The 19,715-nt window shown below is 43.2% G+C and overlaps 1 protein-coding gene across 1 annotated transcript in view; it reads right to left on the reverse strand.

Annotated features, from left to right (window-relative positions):
• LOC144818802 (prostaglandin reductase 1-like) overlaps window positions 1-19,715 on the reverse strand; it is a 330,315-nt gene that overhangs the window by 292,788 nt on the left and 17,812 nt on the right. The window lies entirely within an intron of this gene.

Raw genomic sequence — 19,715 nt, forward strand, 5'->3', positions numbered from 1 at the left:
CATAGAATGGGACCGCTCTTCATCAGGAATAAAATCACCAAACACATTCAACAAAGGAACCTCCGCTCTAAAGGAGCATCTCGCCTCAAAATCCCACCATACAAGAAAAAAACCATGGGTGGCACATCCTTCTCTGTTCAAGCAGCCAAACTATGGAACTCTTTACCCCCCAACATAAGGTCCACCGACAACCACCTTATCTTCAAAAAACTACTCAAGATTTGGCTCTTCCCCACATAAGCACCATACGCAAAAAGAAATTTACAGCATATCCCTCTGTATACAAGCATTTTTTTTCATTATAGATATGTACCTATCGTTGTGTATTACTTTGTATAAACATGTAAAATAATTATGTTGTTGAGAGAAATAATAATAATAATAAATCAATAAATAAAAATCCTCTTTGGTCTACATGTACATACTTGCATTGTGCAGCTATGTACCTTCCATGTACTTGGATCTGTATGTCTGTTACTTTTCTCCTGAAAAAGCATATCCAATGCACTACCCTATTTCTCATCCTGTGCCTCTATCAATATCTTTAATCTACATATACTTACCTCCTTTATGCATCTATATACTTTCAATGTAATTATGGATCTATATATTTATCACGTTCTTCTAATTTAGCATTTCCAATGCACTACCCTATTTCTCAGCCTATACTTCGCTCAATATATCTTCTAGCCCAACCTTCTGACTCATCTCAAACTTCTTCTACTATTCCTTCCAATGCACTAGCCTATCTCTTATCCTATACATCTATCAATATATCCTCTACATCCACTCTCTCATTCATCCCAAACCCCATACCACTACTATGATTGCCAAAATAACCCTTTCTAGACTCTCTCCTACTCTACCCCTCTTTATTATTATTATTATTATTGCATTTGTTGAGCGCGCAGCTACCCGGAGGTTTCCCGGCGCTAGTAAGCAAACAGAGGGTGAGAAAAGCTGAGAGGGTCAAGCCACAGATTTAAACATTAAAAAGCCAGGTCTTAATTCCCCTGCGATATTTAAGATAGCAGATTTCCGATCGCAGGGTTTGAGGCATAGAGTTCCAAAGGGAGGGTGCTAAAAACGCAAACGAGCGACCGCCCATTTTGGCTTTGTTAAAACGCGGGACCTGAAACTTATTTTGCGTAGAAGATCTCAGTGTGCGGGAGGGGACATAATGCTGTACCAGAGAGGACAAATATTTCGGGGCTCTGCCAGTTTTAATGTGATGCATTATACAAAGAGCTTTAAATTTCACTCTGCACTCAATGCGCAGCCAATGCAGATTGCGCAAATGGAGGGAGACCGAGGTCCTGGCGGGCAGATTACAGATAAGGCGAGCTGCCATGTTCTGGACCAACTGTAGTTTCTTGGTGACCTCCTTGCAGGCACCCAAAAGAAGGATGTTCCCATAGTCCATCCGCGATGTGACAAGGGCCTGGACTACAGTCTTCAGGGTGTCTGCTGGAAGCATCCACGTGATCTTTCTCAGCCACCTGATGATGGTAATACAGGTGGCTGAGACTTTGACCACATGTTGCTTCATTGACAGCTGGTTGTCAAATAGGACCCCCAAGTTACGGGCTGTTACTGAAGGGGTGGGGATAGGGCCCATCTGCTGAGGCCAATGTTGTGGGCCCCAGAGCGATGAAGTTGGACCATCATCTGACACCTCTTTTACCATACCGATCCCCTAAAACAAACCTTTCTAAACTCTTTCCTTTGAGTCCTCCCCTCCAAAACTCATTTTTACTCATCCAAAAGCCTCCTCCTATTGCTAAGACCTAAAAAGAAAACTTTCACTCTTTTATTCCTCCACCATCCTTTTCAATCGAAATTAACAGACTAACATGTTCACTTCTCAAATTCCATATTAAACTATACTAATATACTACCCAAATAACTGAATAACATGTCCACTATTCAAAATAATTCATTATTTTTTTTACTATACTAATTTTCAGCAGTAATCCTTTATGGGTTCCAGAGTGGCGTGCTACTCGCCAGAAAAGCGATTCAACACCCATCAGGAGTAACAAGTGCTATATGAATGCAAATCCTTCTTCCCCTTTTATCCCTCCGCTGTCCTTCTCACTCCAAGTAACTGACTAATATCCACCACTGAAATTACTTCATATTTCACCATATTAATTCACCACTAATCCTTTGTAGGCTTCCTGAATAGCGTGCGTCAACAAGTGCTATATGAATACAAACCTTTGTCCTTCTGCTATCATTCTAAATCCAAATAACTGACTAACCTATCCACCACTTAAAATGTACTTGCATGTTTCACTATACTAATTCAACACTAATCCTCCATGGGTCCTGGAGTAGCGTGCTACTCGCCGAAAAAGCACTACGACGCCTTGTCAGGGGTAGTAAGCGCTATATAAATGCAATTACAATACAATACAATATGTCGCCAACTAGAATAAGAGAATTACAGAATAAATGAATTGCCTTGCCGCTAATATAAAAATATCTCCTCCTTTATTGAGAGATGTTTCTTACAGATTTATTGTTCTGTTCTCCACAATGTTAAAAACACAGTACAATTTTATTACAAACATACCCATTTCATGGATAAGAAAGACACAATTTGATTTCATAGAGGAGATATTTTTTATATGACTGGCAAGGCAATTCATTTATTCTATTATTTTACTCCTACTAGCTAAAGACTGAGCGACTGACCTCCCTCAGAAATATCACTTCTGATGCCAGAAATAAAGGGCTTTAAGTGGGATGGGTCCTGCCGGTTCTAGACCTGACAGTAATTAAATAAGTGACTTTGAGACATGTGCCTTTCGGGCTCTGTATTCATCTTCTTAACTTTACTGCCAAAAACACTTAGCAATTTTTCAACAGTAACGGTAACCCCAATCTTTGGCCTGTTTTCCAGAGCAGGCAGAACAAGTGTGCCTATTGTAATTATGGCAAAGTGAGGGATATGGAAATGGAGAATTTAAGAAAGATGTGGGTAGAAAAATGGGAAACAACCTTTACAACGCAACTTTTACAACGCACTACCATTACAACGAAACTTTTACAACGCAAAAACTTTTACAACGCATACCATTACAACGTAAGTATTGGTAAGTATATAATTATATTTAATATTTTATATGTTTGGTTTTTTTTTAAGTTTTCAGTTTTTAGGTAAAGGGGTATTTTTAGGGTTCAGGGTCAGTTTTCAGTTTTTGGGTAAAGGGGTATTTTTAGGGTTCAGGGTCAGTTTTCAGTTTTTGGGTAAAGGGGTATTTTTAGGGTTCAGGGTCAGTTTTCAGTTTTTGGGTAAAGGGGTATTTTTAGGGTTCAGGGTCAGTTTGGGGTTTTTGGGGTACAGGGGTATTTTTAGGGTTCAGGGACAGTTTTGGGTTTTTGGGGTACAGGGGTATTTTTAGGGTTCAGGGACAGTTTGGGGTTTTTGGGGTACAGGGGTATTTTTAGGGTTCTGGGTTAATTTGGGTTTTTTGGTGTACAGGGGTACAGGGTAAAAAAAATTAAATTAATTAAATTAAATTAAATTAAATTATATTAATTACAATTAATTAAAAAAAATATATATTATATACTTACCAATACTTACGTTGTAATGGCATGCGTTGTAAAAGTACTTGCGTTTTAAAAACATGCGTTGAAATGGTATGCGTTGTAAACGTGTTTGCGTTGTAAAAAATTCGTTGTAACGGTCTGCGTTGTAAAAGTATGCGTTGTAACGTCATACATCCTAGAAAAATAGCACAAGTGTCTAACAAAGTGCGAGAATTCAGAATAAAGTGGTGTGAAGGGGTGGAAAAGACAGTGCATACATGCCTGAGGCACTCCGAAGGCCACACGCCTTAAACAGACCGTACAGTCTCATATTTTTAGAACTGAAACATTTTCAATTTTAGTTAATCACAACTAAATCCTTGTTATTCATTCATCTAAATATATAACTAACAAAACAGTATCGAAGGGCTAAAGGGACATTTAAATACCCGTCTAAGTTCTATCCCCTTGAAGGAACAACATGAACAACAAACAAACTTAGAGGTCTAAATCAGAAACCTGATCTGAATATCTTTCAAAATACCTTCATGTCTAAAAAGTACATCAAGATAAAGAAGTGGCTAACAGTTATGAACAACAGACCAGATCGTCAAGAAAAGGGCCTCCTGTAATTGCTAATCAAAACCCATTATGGATTCCCATCAATAACTTGTATGGATCAATGTTTTCATTTGGTAATCCTGCCAGGGTATTCTGTCTCTTGATCATTGAGACATACGGCATACCCCCATTTTTGGCATGGGGTAATGAACTACAATTACTAGATTAGACCAAATGATGACGATCTGATGGGAAAGTGCAGTGCAAAAAAATGAAGATTATTTGTGATGGTTAAAACAGGATAGGGAGCTTTAACAAAAATTACTTTATTGGGCATAAGCCCCTTCCTTGTTAAAAACAAGAACAGTGCAACAACATAAACGCAGTTTAAACAAATAGCTGCAAGAGGACCAACATGTTTCAGCCTATTATGGGAGGAAACCCAAGGCTTTCGTCAGGGTCTCTGTTCTCAAAGAATGCTACTGCCAAATTAGTGAGAAACGTGTGAAAAAATTATAATAAAAAACACACAAGTGAATTAATAACAGAAAAGGATATATTTCTCCTACATCTGTTTCAATTCCTCCTTGGCACCTGGTGTGATCTATAACAACAAAAACATATGTGGACCCTTATTAGGTTCAAAGGTCTGTTAAAAACGGTAATCTATTCATTAGTGTTCAAGATTTTCAAGTACTCACCCAGTGTGCCCGGGGAAAGGACCTCACCTCTTCCTGGACCTGGCTCAGGTAAATGTGAGACCCCGCTCTGTAAGGACAAGACAACCCCTACACTTAGTATAGATAGAGCGAGCCCTTTTTACCCTGCTCTGTCTATTAATAATGCTTGGGGTGCACCAATGTGTCTTGCACATAGAGCCTGACTTCCTGGTATAAACTTATCACCCAAGAGAGTCCTCGCACCCACATACAACTCTCTAGCTAGACTTTACAAAAAATATTTTAGCATATGTAGTTTGAATAAACTCAAAAAATGATTGCCAATACAGCAAAAAGACCTTTTGTCCCCTATTCAAGGCTGACAGATAAAAGGGGCAAACTTTTAATGAGACAACCATGAGGTAGTTGGCTTGTTTATCACTATTTAATGTTAACCAAGTCCTCATAAAACAAGTGCCAAAAAACAGCCCAGACTGATTCTAGAGCCTACCTGTCCGTCGTTGTTAAAAACTTTCTATTGAAACTGTTGTTTGAATCTGTTTATTTGCTTTTAAAAACGACTCACTTACCACCTGACTTCGGTTCCCCGCGCAGCCGACTTAACGCTGCGGCGGGAGGTTACCGATCACTCCCACTCCCTCACGCCACTTGGCGAGCGCCGAGGCCATGCCCCTCACCGAGGCAACGCCCCCTTCCTGCGCGCACTTATAGACGCTGACCACAAGCGGCTGCCCAGTCATAGCGAGTCCCCCTGAGGCGGAAGCCGGGAGCGGACCTCTTGATTTTTTAAAAACTTTCTATTGAAACTGTTGTTTGAATCTATTTATTTGCTTTTAAAAACGACTCACTTACCACCTGACTTCGGTTCCACGCGCAGCCGACTTAACTCTGCGGCGGGAGGTTACCGATCACTCCCACTCCCTCACGCCACTTGGCGAGCGCCGAGGCCACGCCCCTCACCGAGGCCACGCCCCCTTCCAGCGCGCACTTATAGACGCTGACCACAAGCGGCTGCCCAGTCATAGCAAGTCCTCCTGAGGCGGATGCCGGGAGCGGACCTCTTGATTTTTTTAAAACTTTCTATTGAAACTGTTGTTTGAATCTGTTTATTTGCTTTTAAAAACGACTCACTTACCACCTGACTTCGGTTCCCCGCGCAGCCGACTTAACGCTGCGGCGGGAGGTTACCGATCACTCCCACTCCCTCACGCCACTTGGCGAGCGCCGAGGCCACGCCCCCTCACCGAGGCCACGCCCCCTTCCAGAGCGCACTTATAGACGCTGACCACAAGCGGCTGCCCAGTCATAGCGAGTCCTCCTGAGGCGGATGCCTGGAGCGGACCTCTTGATTTTTTTTAAACTTTCTATTGAAAATGTTGTTTGAATCTGTTTATTTGCTTTTAAAAAGGACTCACTTACCACCTGACTTCGGTTCCCCGCGCAGCCGACTTAACGCTGCGGCGGGAGGTTACCGATCACTCCCACTCCCTCACCCCACTTGGCGAGCGCCGAGGCCACGCCCCCTCACCGAGGCCACGCCCCCTTCCTCCCTCCCGCCCCCTATAAGTCATGTGCCACCACCAAACGTGCAGCGTGCCTAAGGCAAGCCCGTCTGCGCCCGTCCGTGACCGAATGCGCCTAGGGCCTAGGTCACCCCGCTATCCCGGACCACATCTATACTCATCGGCGCAACTACTTGGTCTTCAAGGCCCTTGGCCTATTGAAGCCTCCCTGTCCACCTACATCAATAACTTGGGACTGACAGCCTCAGCCGCTTCCCCCGTTGTTCATGCCCCGTCTCATCCGCTCCCCCTCTCCACCCTCCCCTGCCCTGTCCCTCCTGCCGAGCCTAGTCATGCTCCTCTTTCCATCTACTACCTTAATGCACGCTCTGCAATTAAGCACTGCCACAAACTCTCCGTCTTACTTGATCTCCATAAACCGGACCTCTTATTTCTTACGGAGACTTGGTTCCGTGATTGTTCCCTCCCCATCCTATTAGCTTCTCTCCCCGCCACCTACTATGCTCTCCGCGCCGACCGGCCATCCGGCAAATCAGGCGGGGGTGTCGCCATGATCGCTCGAAAAAGATCTTCTATTCCAACCACTCAGCTTTCCCCCGATTGGTACATCTGATTTCTTAGTTGCCCGTTCACTTTCCTTTAATGTACCCCTTACTTGTTTACTTATGTACCGTCCCCCCCAACCTTCCCAAACCTTTCTTGATGGTTTTCAAGAACTTGTGGCCACCCTAGCAGTCGACAACTCCTCCGTTTTGGTGCTAGGTGACTTCAACTTTTGGCCCTCAGATCCAGCTGAATGTTCCATCTCCAAAGAATTCTCCGAAACTCTACGTTCCCTTAATTTTACCTCGTATGTCCATTCCCCTACGCACACTAAAGGCCATACCCTTGATCAAATCTGGTCCCTGAATTGCCCTATTACGTCTCTGTCGATTTCCCCTTGTCCCTGGTCTGACCACTCTTTGATCTCCTTTGTCTCTCAACTTGGCCCACCCTCCAAGCCCTCGCACCCTAAAAACATCTGGGTACGATCCTGGGGTCGGGTTGATGTGGCCTCTCTAGCCTCCTCTCTCTCATCTTCCAGCCCAGACCTATCTGGTCTACCCTCTTCTGAACAAGCCAACTCCATTAATTCTTGGCTACTTTCAGCCTGTGACTCCATCGCCCCGCTTAGGCAGGTCTCCTCAAGACGGACGAACGATTCCAACCACAGGTTCAATGACGAACTGAAGGCACTGAAACTTTCAGTCCGCCACGCAGAACGAGCCTGGAGACGACAGTACTGTCCCATTCTCAAAGCTCAGTACACTTCCCTCTTGCAGCATTATAAAAAATCTATTCTGTCCTCCAAAAAGGACTAGTTGTCCTCTAAAATTCTAGTCGCGGAGAACAAACCCAGAGAAATCTTCTCTATTATTAATAAACTCTCTTACTCCGACAGAACCACTCTCAAACCCACCCCCTCTCAATCGCTATGCGACTCCCTGAATTCTTACTTTCTGGATAAAATTGCAACAATCAGAGCCAATATCCTCCCCCCCTCTTCTTCTTTCCTCAACCCGTCCTGCCCCCCCCACAGAGGCTTGTCTCAACTCTCTCCCATTTCTCACAGAGGAATTCCTTCTCTCCCTCCTCCCTCTGGTTAAATCTGGGTCCCCACTTGACCCGTGCCCTGCCCATGTTCTTAGTCACATTTTCATGAACTGCCCGTTACCCCCGCTTACTTTTCTCAACTGCTCCCTGTCTCAGGGTGTGGTCACCCCTGCTCTCAAAACCGCTATAATCCTCCCCATCCTAAAAAAACCTGGCGCGGACCTCTCTGTCCCCGCCAACTATCGCCCTATTTCTTTGCTCCCCTTCTTTGCTCCCCTTCCTAGGGAAAGTCCTGGAACGACATGTCACCAGAGCACTCACCACCTACGTGGAAGAAAACCGCATCTTGGCTCCTCGCCAAGCCGGATTTCGCCCGGCTCACTCCACCAAGTCAGTTGTGCTCTCTGTACTTGACAACCTTAGAGAGGGATTGGACAGTAACACCTTCCAGGCCTTGGTGCTACTCGATCTCTCCGCCGCCTTTGACACGGTGGACCATTCCATCTTACTCTCCCGTGTCGGGGCGGCGGGGATCGGTGGCTCGGCCTTGGTCTGGTTGTCCTCCTTCCTAAGTGATCGCACCCAAGCGGTCTGCCTAGGCGATTTCTCGGCTGAACCTCGGAAGGTGTTATGTGGGGTTCCTCAAGGCTCCTCTCTTTCCCCTTTACTTTTCAACCTGTACCTAGCTCCCCTAATCTTTGCTCTCCAACAAATGGAGGTCTCCGTATATAACTATGCGGATGACCTTCAGCTCATATTTTCTCTCTCTCGCTCTCCTGACTCTAAATCTAATTTCCAATCTATAATGCTCTTTATCCGAGACTGGATGAATCACAACCACCTGAAACTAAACCCAGATAAAACAGAGCTGGTTTTGACAGGTGGTTGCTCCAGTCCCTGGTCCCCCCTCTTCTGGCCCCCTTCCCTTGGGCCCCCTCCATCCCCCTCCTCCTCTGTTAAAACCCTTGGTATCAAAATTAATGATCAACTCACTTTGCACTCCCAGGTGAGTTCGGTGGTCTCCTCCTCTTTTTTATCCCTCCGCACTATCCGCAAGGTTTCCCGCTTCTTCTCCTTCACGGCCCTAAAACTCATCGTACTTGCCATGGTCATCTCTCGGTTGGATTATGCCAATGCCCTTTACCACGGCATGCCTGCCTACAGTGTACGCCGACTACAACTGGTTCAGAACCAAGCTGCTCGCTTGATTTACAGCCTCACCAAATCCCATCACGTCACCCCCTCTTAAAATCCTTGCATTGGCTCCCCATTCGCGAACGCTCCCAGTTCAAGGTGGGTTGCCTCGCCTTCCAGGCCCAGCTAGGCTCTTCTCCTGCTTTTATCTCTTCGGAGATCAAACCCTATGCCCCTGTCAGAGAACTTCGCTCCTCCTCTCAACATCTGCTGATTGTCCCCCGTTTCCGCCGAAATAAATGGGGAGGCTCTAAATTCGCCACTCTTGCCCCCATCTTCTGGAACTCTCTCCCAGCCCAACTCAGATGTTCCACCCAATACTCGCTCTTCAGAAAGGCTTTAAAAACCTTTCTATTCTCCAAAGCCTTCCCCCAATAATCTCTCACAAGTCCCCCCCGGTTATTCTTGTTTCTCAGGGACTCAATATACTGTAGCGCCATGGAACCGTCAGGTGTACGCGCGCTTTATAAATAATTTAAAACTCAAATGATGACTGAGTCAGGGGGATGCATTGGGCTGCTCGAAAGAGCCTCTATTTCATACGTTGAGCCCAGCTTAACTCGCGTACTCTCGCGAGATTTTGATGGACTACAGAATGATGTCACCAGACCAGGAAGGAGTAGTTTTAACCAACCGCAGCCTGATTGTATTTAAACATAGTGTTGGAAATAGCAAACAGAAAAGGGAAACATTTCGTAAGCTCTACAGGATGATGTCACTAAACCAGGAAGGAATAGTTCAAAGCAACCCCAGCTTAACTCGCGTACTCTCACGAGATTTTGACAGACTACAAAATGATGTCACCAGACCAGGAAGGAGTAGTTTTAACCAACCACAGCCTGGTTGTATTTAAACATTGTGTTGGAAATAGCAAACAAAAAAGGGGGGGAAACATTTCCTAAGCTCTACAGGAAGGGTTAGGAAAAACAGATTGCGTATACCGGGATATAGTTGTTAAAGCAAAGAGTGTTTACCGATAACATCTTTATGCGTGCTCTCGCGAGATTTCAAACGGACTACAGGATGATGTCACCAAAACAGGAAGGAGTAGTTCTAAAGCAACCCCAGCTTAACTCGCGTACTCTCACGGGATTTTGGACGGACTACAGGGTGATGTCACCAACCCAGGAAGGAGTAGTTCTAACCAACCACAGTATCAAGAATGGTACAAACCCCAGATCTTATGAAATAGGAACAAACTACAGAGTAATGTCCCTCAAATAACAGCTGTAGTTAAGCAGAAAATAAGCTCAGCTATATGCACTCAAAAACTATTGTCTCTTGCATCTTCTGAAAGTTATAAAGACACTTAGTATGGTAGTCTTATAGGTATCATAGAATGCTGCAAACACGTTATAGTGATAAAATAACTCCAACTGTTAAGAACAACATGGAGTGGAATCACATCTTACTGACAGGGTGGTCATGATCATTGTAAATTGAACCACGAAATATATTTGTTGAGCCCAATCCTGTCAGTGTGTCATTTGAAGACCCATTTCTGTTCCTTATAAAATAGGAATTTTGATATGTCACTTATATGTGATGGAATAAACGGTTTCTCAAGAACAACCCACATAAAATCTGTTTCACCGTGGTTGTGTTGTAAAACATGTTTAGTTAATCTTGAGACATCTTTTCTGCAACGAAACGTGCTTTTATGTTCTTGCATCCTCACTCGCACCTTCCTGGTGGTCATGCCTATATAGCGTAAATTACACGGCATGTGATTTGGTAGATCAGGTTAGTGCTGTTACAGTTAGTAAAGTGTCTCAACTGCCAAGGGTGGTCGATGCCTATGTCGATGCTTGTTGTCTTGGTCGTTAAAGGACAGACCGAACATCCCCCACATGGATGTTGTCCCATTACGGGAGGTAAGTCCCACAAGGTGCCCACCTCTCTGGTAGAAGTCTCTCGAGGACGGGTGTGTATCAGGCGGTCCCTTAAATTGCCCGACCTCTTAAATGCTAAAAGGGGAAACTCAATCTTATCATTGCTACTGTTTAGTATGCGCCAACGATGCCTAATGATTTTCTGGATACAATTAGATTTTGTATTATAGGTAGTAACCAGAGTCAGGCGATCCAGTTTGGTCTTCTCTCCTTTCAGTTCAAGAAGTGCCTCACGATGATTGTTGGCTGCACGTTTCAACGATTGTTTGATGAGTTTCCTAGGATAATGTCTACTGGTTAGCTGTTCCGATAATTCCTCTGCAATACCCCAGGAAGAGGTGAGGTCCTTTCCCCGGGCACACTGGGTGAGTACTTGAAAATCTTGAACACTAATGTATAGATTACCGTTTATAACAGACCTTTGAACCTAATAAGGGTCCACATATGTTTTTGTTGTTATAGATCACACCAGGTGCCAAGGAGGAATTGAAACAGATGTAGGAGAAATATATCCTTTACTGTTATTAATTCACTTGTGTGTTTTTTATTATAATTTTTTCACACGTTTCTCACTAATTTGACAGTAGCATTCTTTGAGAACAGAGACCCTGACGAAAGCCTTGGGTTTCCTCCCATAATAGGCTGAAACATGTTGGTCCTCTCGCAGCTATTTGTTAAAACTGTGTTTATGTTGTTGCACTGTTCTTGTTTTTAACAAGGAAGGGGCTTATGCCCAATAAAGTAATTTTTGTTAAAGCTCCCTATCCTGTTTTAACCATCACATTCATCTTCATTTTTTTGCACTGCACTTTCCCATCAGATCATCATCATTTGGTCTAATCTAGTAATTGTAGGTCATTACCCCGTGCCAAAGATGGGGGTATGCCGTATGTCTCAATGATCAAGAGACAGAATACCCTGGCAGGATTACCAAATGAAAACATTGATCCATACAAGTTATTGGTGGGAATCCATAATGGGTTTTGATTAGCAATTACAGGTGGCCCTTTTCTTGGCGATCTGGCCTGTTGTTCATAACTGTTAGCCACTTCTTTATCTTGATGTACTTTTTAGACATGAAGGTATTTTGAAAGATATTCAGATCAGGTTTCTGATTTAGACCTCTAAGTTTGTTTGTTGTTCACATTCATTCATCTAATACAGATAATAGTCATTTGCAAATAAATGGTTTGGGCTTGATTTGGGTGTATGTGCTGGTTGTTCTGTGACACGTCTGAATGCACAACAGAAAACTTACTGAGAGGCATTCAATTACTGGACAGGCGGCATGCTGTGTGAAGCACATGGGTATATGGGTATATGGACTTAGTGCTGGCTTTTTTTATTTGCATATTAACTTTTGTCTATCTGTACTGCAACACCTAATTAAACAGTGCTGCAGTTGGAAGTGGCAAAATGCCAGTGGTCAGGGTGGGAAGGGGAGTGAGTGCACGGTGGGGCACCCCTGTAAAAAAAGAAGTGCTTACTTTGTAAAAAAACAAGTGGCAGGGCCCTCGTCAGGAGGCCAAAGCAGCTTGCATTGTCCATTGCCCCTGCCAGCGCTGCTAATGACCGTACCAGCACAACAGCAAACCACCTCATTCCTAAAGGTGTGACAGTACAGACTATTCCAGGCCACTAAAATCTATAGAAATGTCTCAGGCAACAGGTATTTGTCATTTTAAATGCATATTAAATAACTGTTGTGCTAATTTCAAAAGTAGCAAACAGGGCCCCAAGTGGCCGACTGTCATAAGAGCCTGTGTTGACTATTAAGTGCCTGTGCTCAGCACCAGAAACCACTGGCACAAATTAAGCACTGAAAAAAGGTAATCGCCGATGGGCAAACACCAGTGTCAAGAGTGTGTGTCACATGGCTAAATGTCTGCAAATCAAGCACAGGATTTTACTTTACATATTTTAAGTGACACCATTAATTACACAGGTTACATATCTTTGAAAAGATTCCTAGTAAAGCTTCATTGGAAATGCCCCTTCTTGAGACCTCCATCTTTTTCATCCTTCTTGAAGCACTGCAGACATAACCCAACTGCACTTACATTGTCATGAAATTGGGCTAAATTAATTTCAATATACCAGAATTTTGAACTCACTGAAGTCTGTCAGGTGCATCACTGTTAATATGCTAAAAAAACGACCACCTGGCTCATAAACAAACACTGATTCATAACTAGAATATACTCCTTCAAGCACAAAGAACAAAGTAACACGTCACCAGCATGTACAAATAGGTTATGTTTCCAAAGTAAAACCATGAATCTAATACTATTCCCTTATTTTTAACCACATGGGTCAATGGTTAGACAAAATATGAGGAGAAATGGGATCGCTCGATCTTGTTTCTACAAAGATCCTGCTTTAATCCATGCATAGCCAAGATTCGGCTCTTCCCCAAGCAATAGATTTATTAAAACGGATCCCTAAATGAAACCTTTAAAGGCATTTCAGATTGTAAATGGATGGTCTGAAATACTGAATAGCGTGAATAACAATAAAAAGCAAATTCCAGATAGTTAAGTTAATCATAAAACTTTATTCGGCAACAATGCCATAAGGGTTTAGCTCACAGTACAATAAAAAGCAGTAACATTTACATGATCAGGATGTTATAAACACAAATGAACCAAAGAAAATTAGATTGAATCAAATATAAAATAATTATTTTAAAAAATGCAGGAACATCATGGAAAATACAATACAAGTATTTTTTTTAATTAATGCCTTACTCTTTTTTTTGCAACCTCTGATCTTAGTTAGTTTCAACAAAGCTTTTTCCACTAATTTGATCGAATGGGTAATCAAGGAAAGTAGTATACATAATCCCAAGCAGATGTGGGAATGAAGTTAGCTATATGTCCCTTGCATGAAATATAAACTACAAAGTGCAATCGGTATCAGAAGCACAAAGTGCAGTGGTGCTAAGATCTTTATAAAATAACATCGTCCTAATTTATGCCAGCATACACAAGTGCTAAGGAGCCCATTTACAATTTTAACAGGAAATACAAACATTTAAAAACAAGAGAGTTCAACAGTTTCTTAATAGTGTTGAGCCAGGCTCTTCTATTTTATGAAATCTATCCTGCTTGAATAACTCTTGCAGGGCTCCTGCATAATCGGCTAGTTCCAGTGTGGCTCTGAGCTCCTCCAAAAAGAAGGCATGTTAAATTATTGCTTTATCTGGAATCAGTCCCCCCCCCTTTGTCAAGTTTTACTGGGTATATCAGTGTTCTGGGGGGGGGGTGTTGGGGGGGGGAGAATATATATTTTAGAAACTTTTTTTTTTTTAGATCTGGTTAAGTCGTACAAGTTTTGGAAGCCCCAGAGTTCTACGCCATAAATGGAGTACCCACAGCCTTTAAATTGTAGAGCTGCAGGACTTGGGCAACTGGCTTACTGTGTGATACACAATGTTCTTTCAGTATGGTGCTAACAGCTTGTTTGTGTTTTATGGTCACTTTATCAACATGCATTTTCCATGACATTTTAGATATTAACGTGATTCCTAAATAGTCAAAGGTGTATACTTTTTCAAGCTCTGCACCTACCAGTGTCATCCTACCTTTGTACGAGCTGTGCTGCTTGATAGTCATATACTTAGTTTTAGCTGTATTTATTACTAGCCCATGCGAGGAGCAAAATTCATCAAAGTGGTTCAGCAAAAGTTGAAGTCCGCTTGGACTTTGGGGCACTAGTAGGGTATCATCAGCAAAAAGTAGGGTAGGTATTTTTGCTTCGGCCAAAGAAGGAGCATCAGAGGCATGCAGTGAGAGGAATTGAACAACATCATTGAAATACAAAGAAAATAGAGTGGGAACCAGAATGCAGTCCGAGCGGATACCCTTGCTAACCAGAATTGAGTTTGTGAGTTGTCCCTCCTCACCCCATCTTATTCTGGCAAATTTATCCTTGTGGAGATGAAGAACAATAGACAGAATATTTGAGGGCATCCTCGTGTCCCGTAGAAATCTACCACAGCTTCTGATGAGGTACCAGATCGAAGGCAGACTTCAAATCGACAAATGCCACATATGTGTTCTCTGCCAATTAGCCCGGTCTTCCAATACAAAAGCATTAAATGAAAGACCTGACCTATGGTGCAAATTCTTTCTCTAAATCTTTCTTGCAGTGAGGTTGCAGTTTATCCTCGATCCACTCATTTATTTTCCCTAGTACTACCCAGAAAAAAACCTTTTGTGTGGTGTCAATTAGATTTATTGGTCTATAGTTTATAGGCTTCGTTCAGACACCCCTTTTGTATATTGGGGTGACCTCTGCTCCTTTCCAAGAGCTTGGGATAGGCGCTCCCCTTGCAATTGCATTGGACAGCACTAGAATGTTTTAGCCCAGTATTCTTTATCGTGGATGAAGATAGCTCCTGCTATACCATCAGGGCTGGCACTTTCCTGTGTGCAAGGGAATTAAGGGCAGGTTTTATCAAATTTAAGTCAAACACCAGAGCATCTTGCTTCAAATCTACCCACGGCAACTGAGCCTCACAATATGGGGTTTGAAGATCATTGGTATGTAAAGCCTTAAAATGGTTGAGCCAGTCAAGTGGCAAGATATGGTTTTTTTGGTTGTGGTGCGGAAAACAGTCTTTACAACGAAGGCTAAAGAATGGAATGCATTTACAACGAAGGCTTTACAACGAAAAAGACTTTACCACAACAGACTTTCACACATATTTTTTTACAATGAATGGGCCTTTACCATGAATGCATTTTACCACGCATATCGTGGTAAATGTAAGTATTTTGAAGGTAAGTAGAAAGTATTTGAAAACATATCACCTGGCTATGAAGTTATAAACACCAGCGGCTTGACAAGTCATCATATCATAAATGCTGTTTGAATCCAGATGGGGCTTGGCACTTTTGTTTGTGGATTTGAGTAATGGGACTTTCTGTCCCCGTAAGCTGCGGCTGCCCTGCAGGGTTGGGGGCCCCCGGCGATTGAGTTTGTTGTTGGATTTATGATGGGGGGCCATAACGTGCCTGCCCTCAGATGGACTAATGGATTTATCTAAATACTTACCATATCGAAAGTAGAAAAGGGTGACAAGAGAGGCAACGGCCTCACTTTGGTAAGATCCGGACTCTCTGTACCAATTATACATGTCTCATGGCAGCGGCAATGTGAAACCTTGACCTTACACAGCAAAATTTGGAACATAAAAAATGCCTGTGGCTATATATTGTGAAGCAGTACTGCAGGTTTGGACTCCATTTGGCATGATGAATATTGCACTGCAGTATAAGGAGCATTATGGGAACCATAGTATTTGCATTATGTCACCTGGCTATGAAATTATAAACACCTGCGGCTTGTGAAGTCATCATTTACCTATGAGTACGGCATTTTTGACGAAACATGTCAGGAGCTTATTTGTATACAGCCTGCAACATTTGAATAAATGCAGTTGGAATCCGGAACTGGGCTTGGCACTTTTGTTTCTGGATTTGAGTAACGCGACTCTCCGTCCCCATCAGCTATGGCTGCCCAGCAGGGTTGGGGGCACCCAACGATGGAGTTTGTTGTTGGATTTATGATGGGGGGCATGACTCGCCTGCCCTAGGATGAACTCATGAATTTACAATGTTGAAGGTGGGAAAGGGTGACAAGAGAGGCAACAGCCTCGCCTTGGTAAGATCCGGACTCTGCACCAATTCTACATGTCTCATGGTAGCAGCAAAATGAAATCTTGACTTTACATAGCAAAATGTGGAACATTAAAAATGCCTGGGACTATCTATTTTGAACTAGTACTGCAGTGTTGGACTCCATTTAGCATGATGAATATTTCACTGCAGTATAAGAAGCATTATGGGAACCATAGTATTTGCATTATGTCATGAGGCTATGAAGTTATAAACACCTGCGGTTTGTGAAGTCATCGTTTACCTATGATTACGGCATTTTTGCAGAAACGCGCCAGGAGCTTACTTGTATGCAGCCTGCAACATTTGAGTAAATGCTGTTTGGATCCGGAACTGGGTGTAGGACTTTTGTTTGTGGATATTTATATATAAATATATTCACTGAAAAAACCAAAGGTTACAGGGATCTTATAGTTAGGCCCACATTTCACGTGTACAAAACCAGAGAAATTCATTAGCTATAGTTACCGGAGCAAACTGTAACTTTTGCCTCTGCAATGCACTGCTGATGACCTCACATATTACATCACTCATGACATGGCCAGTGACATCACCGTGCATCACTCATGACATATGCAATGAAGTGGAAATTTTTCATGCCACAGGTGAGCGCAAGCGACTGCACTGCAACTTGTTGTGCACCAGGAGGTCTGGGTCACTTGCAGAGTGGTTGAGAAAGGGGTGCTATAGAAATTATTTTGTTGACATAAGTATAGGCATTTCATTATCTATATTGATAAAACATTTTTGTGATATCACTATTATGACTATTTTGCCTTTTACCACTGTACCGTGCTCCACTGTCTTTGGGCTAGGTCGACGCAATACAAAAACCGCTTGCATACAGATAAAAAAAATATTGCTTTCGGGGGCTTGAGAATGTAAAATGAATGTGACCTGTCTGCTTTCTAATCCTGTAAAGTCTCTGTGAATTGAATAGTAACATTGATGTATGATCTTTTAAGATGTGTATAGCTTAGTATTTTAGAACTTGTTACAGAGATTTGTAAATCTTTTGATTTTACCCACATGCCTTTTCTAGTAGATTTCCGATTATATACTGCTGAGAATCTACTAGGAATGGAGGTAATGTGTAAAATGGGATGAAGCTAAATATAGACAGGAAGAAAGATGCTATAAAAGTGAAAAGCTATATAGACTGCCATGTGATGTTCCAGAGTCATGGCCCCTGCCCTAGGATCCAAAATTAGAGTGGCTGGTTTCTTTGTCCTTCGATTTTGGCCCCCAGCCTCAAGCTTATCTATTGGGTGTGATGGCTTAGACCTGTAACTTAATATGAGTCCAGTCCTGTACATGTAGGGGTGCACCAAGTGCACTCTCCATAGAAACAGAGGACTACTGCCCTTGTCATCGGTTCAAGCGTGCAGCACAGTTGTAGGCGCATACTGTGTTTTTAAAGATCATAGCATGACCAGACCTTTTTATCTGTGTCAAAGGAGTGGTGACTTGTTGGCCCACTCATGTAACTTTTCACTGCCACGGATGAACCCAAATCCCTGCCTTGATATCCTAAGCGCATGTGTTTATGCATGTGTGTGACCGGGATGTTACACACATTTTGCATGTCTGAGTGGACCAGAGTGAAGAAGGCCTTTGTGTTTCCTTCTGAAAACCTGTGTTCTGTTCATGTGCACAAGATGGAGGTGAGATTACGTTACCAGACAGTGGAAGTGTATTGCTGACATTTCTAAGACTGGTGGAAGAGGACCTAGGGCCAGATGTAGGTGGCCATTTACCGGCCGGTAACGCCGATTTCGGCCGTTACCGACCGGTAAATGGGTTTTTGGGATGTAGGGGGCCAATTTTACCGATTCGGTAAATTTACCGAATCGGTAAAATACCGATTCGGTATTTTTACCGATTTGGTAACTTCTAGATGTAGGTGGGACTCTTCTGAGTCCCAAAGGCCTTTCAGATTCGGTATTTTACCACCCAATCCAATTGGGTGGTAAAATACCGAATCCAGGTGTGCATGCACATGTGTGCATGCACACCTATGCCATGTGACAGACAGACATGCCCTTAGGGCATGTCTGTGTGCCACATGGCACACATGCCTGTATTTGGGGTGCTAGAGGGTGTCAAAGTGACACCCCCTGCACCCTTGCTGGAATCGGTATTTACCGAATCTGTAAATACCGATTCGGTAATGCCCATTGATTCCTATGGGCTTCAATGCCCATAGGAATCAATGGGCATTACCGAATCGGTATTTACAGAATCGGTAAATACCTAATCTTAACAATTCGGTATTTATCGATTCTGTAATACCTACATCCCCCCCACCCCCCTCTATTTTACCACTTCTTAATTACTGAATCAGTAAAATTCGGTATTTAAGAAGTGGTAAAATAAAATTACCTACATCTAGGCCCTAGACATTGAAGTAAGGAAAGAGAAGATAAGCTCCCCTTAGAAATTCATGGAGGTCTCTTTCCTGCAGAGATCTGTTTATAAGTGTCCCTAAATACTGATATTTGGAGGATGGTAGGGCTGAAAGTTGGGAGTGCAGTTCTTGTTGTCAGAGTATGAAGGATCCTTTCATACTGTTGCAGATATAAGGAAAAGCGTTAAGGATTATCTAGAATTAGATTGAATATTGGAGCACGTACAAGTATTTGTGTTTTGGGGAGAACACATCGGATGTATTCGTCCTTAGTGTTGGAATGGAGGACGGGAGCCGCGGATACTCACTTCCGGCTCCATAACCTGTGAACTTCCGTTTTCAAACTCGCGGTTCAGGGCTCTAGTGGAGAGCGTGATTACTTTAACATGGGGGGCTTGGGGGGGGGCAGCCGACCGCAGGGAGGTCCCCACCCCCGGGCTGATTGGGAGGGGCTGGTGGGGGGGGGTTGCATCAGGGCACCGGCCTTGGGCTGGTTTTGGGCTGGTTTTGGGCTCCCTCGGTTCCTACTGGGGGAGCCCAGCTATATATCCCTCTGGCCCCTCCTCCCGGCCACCATTTTAGGTTGAACGACCTGGTGGCCGGGAGCTCATTGTTAGATTGGAAATTTTAGTCAGTTAAAAATT

Source organism: Lissotriton helveticus, chromosome 2_1, assembly GCF_964261635.1.
Source record: "Lissotriton helveticus chromosome 2_1, aLisHel1.1, whole genome shotgun sequence".
NCBI classification, from domain to species: domain Eukaryota; kingdom Metazoa; phylum Chordata; class Amphibia; order Caudata; family Salamandridae; genus Lissotriton; species Lissotriton helveticus.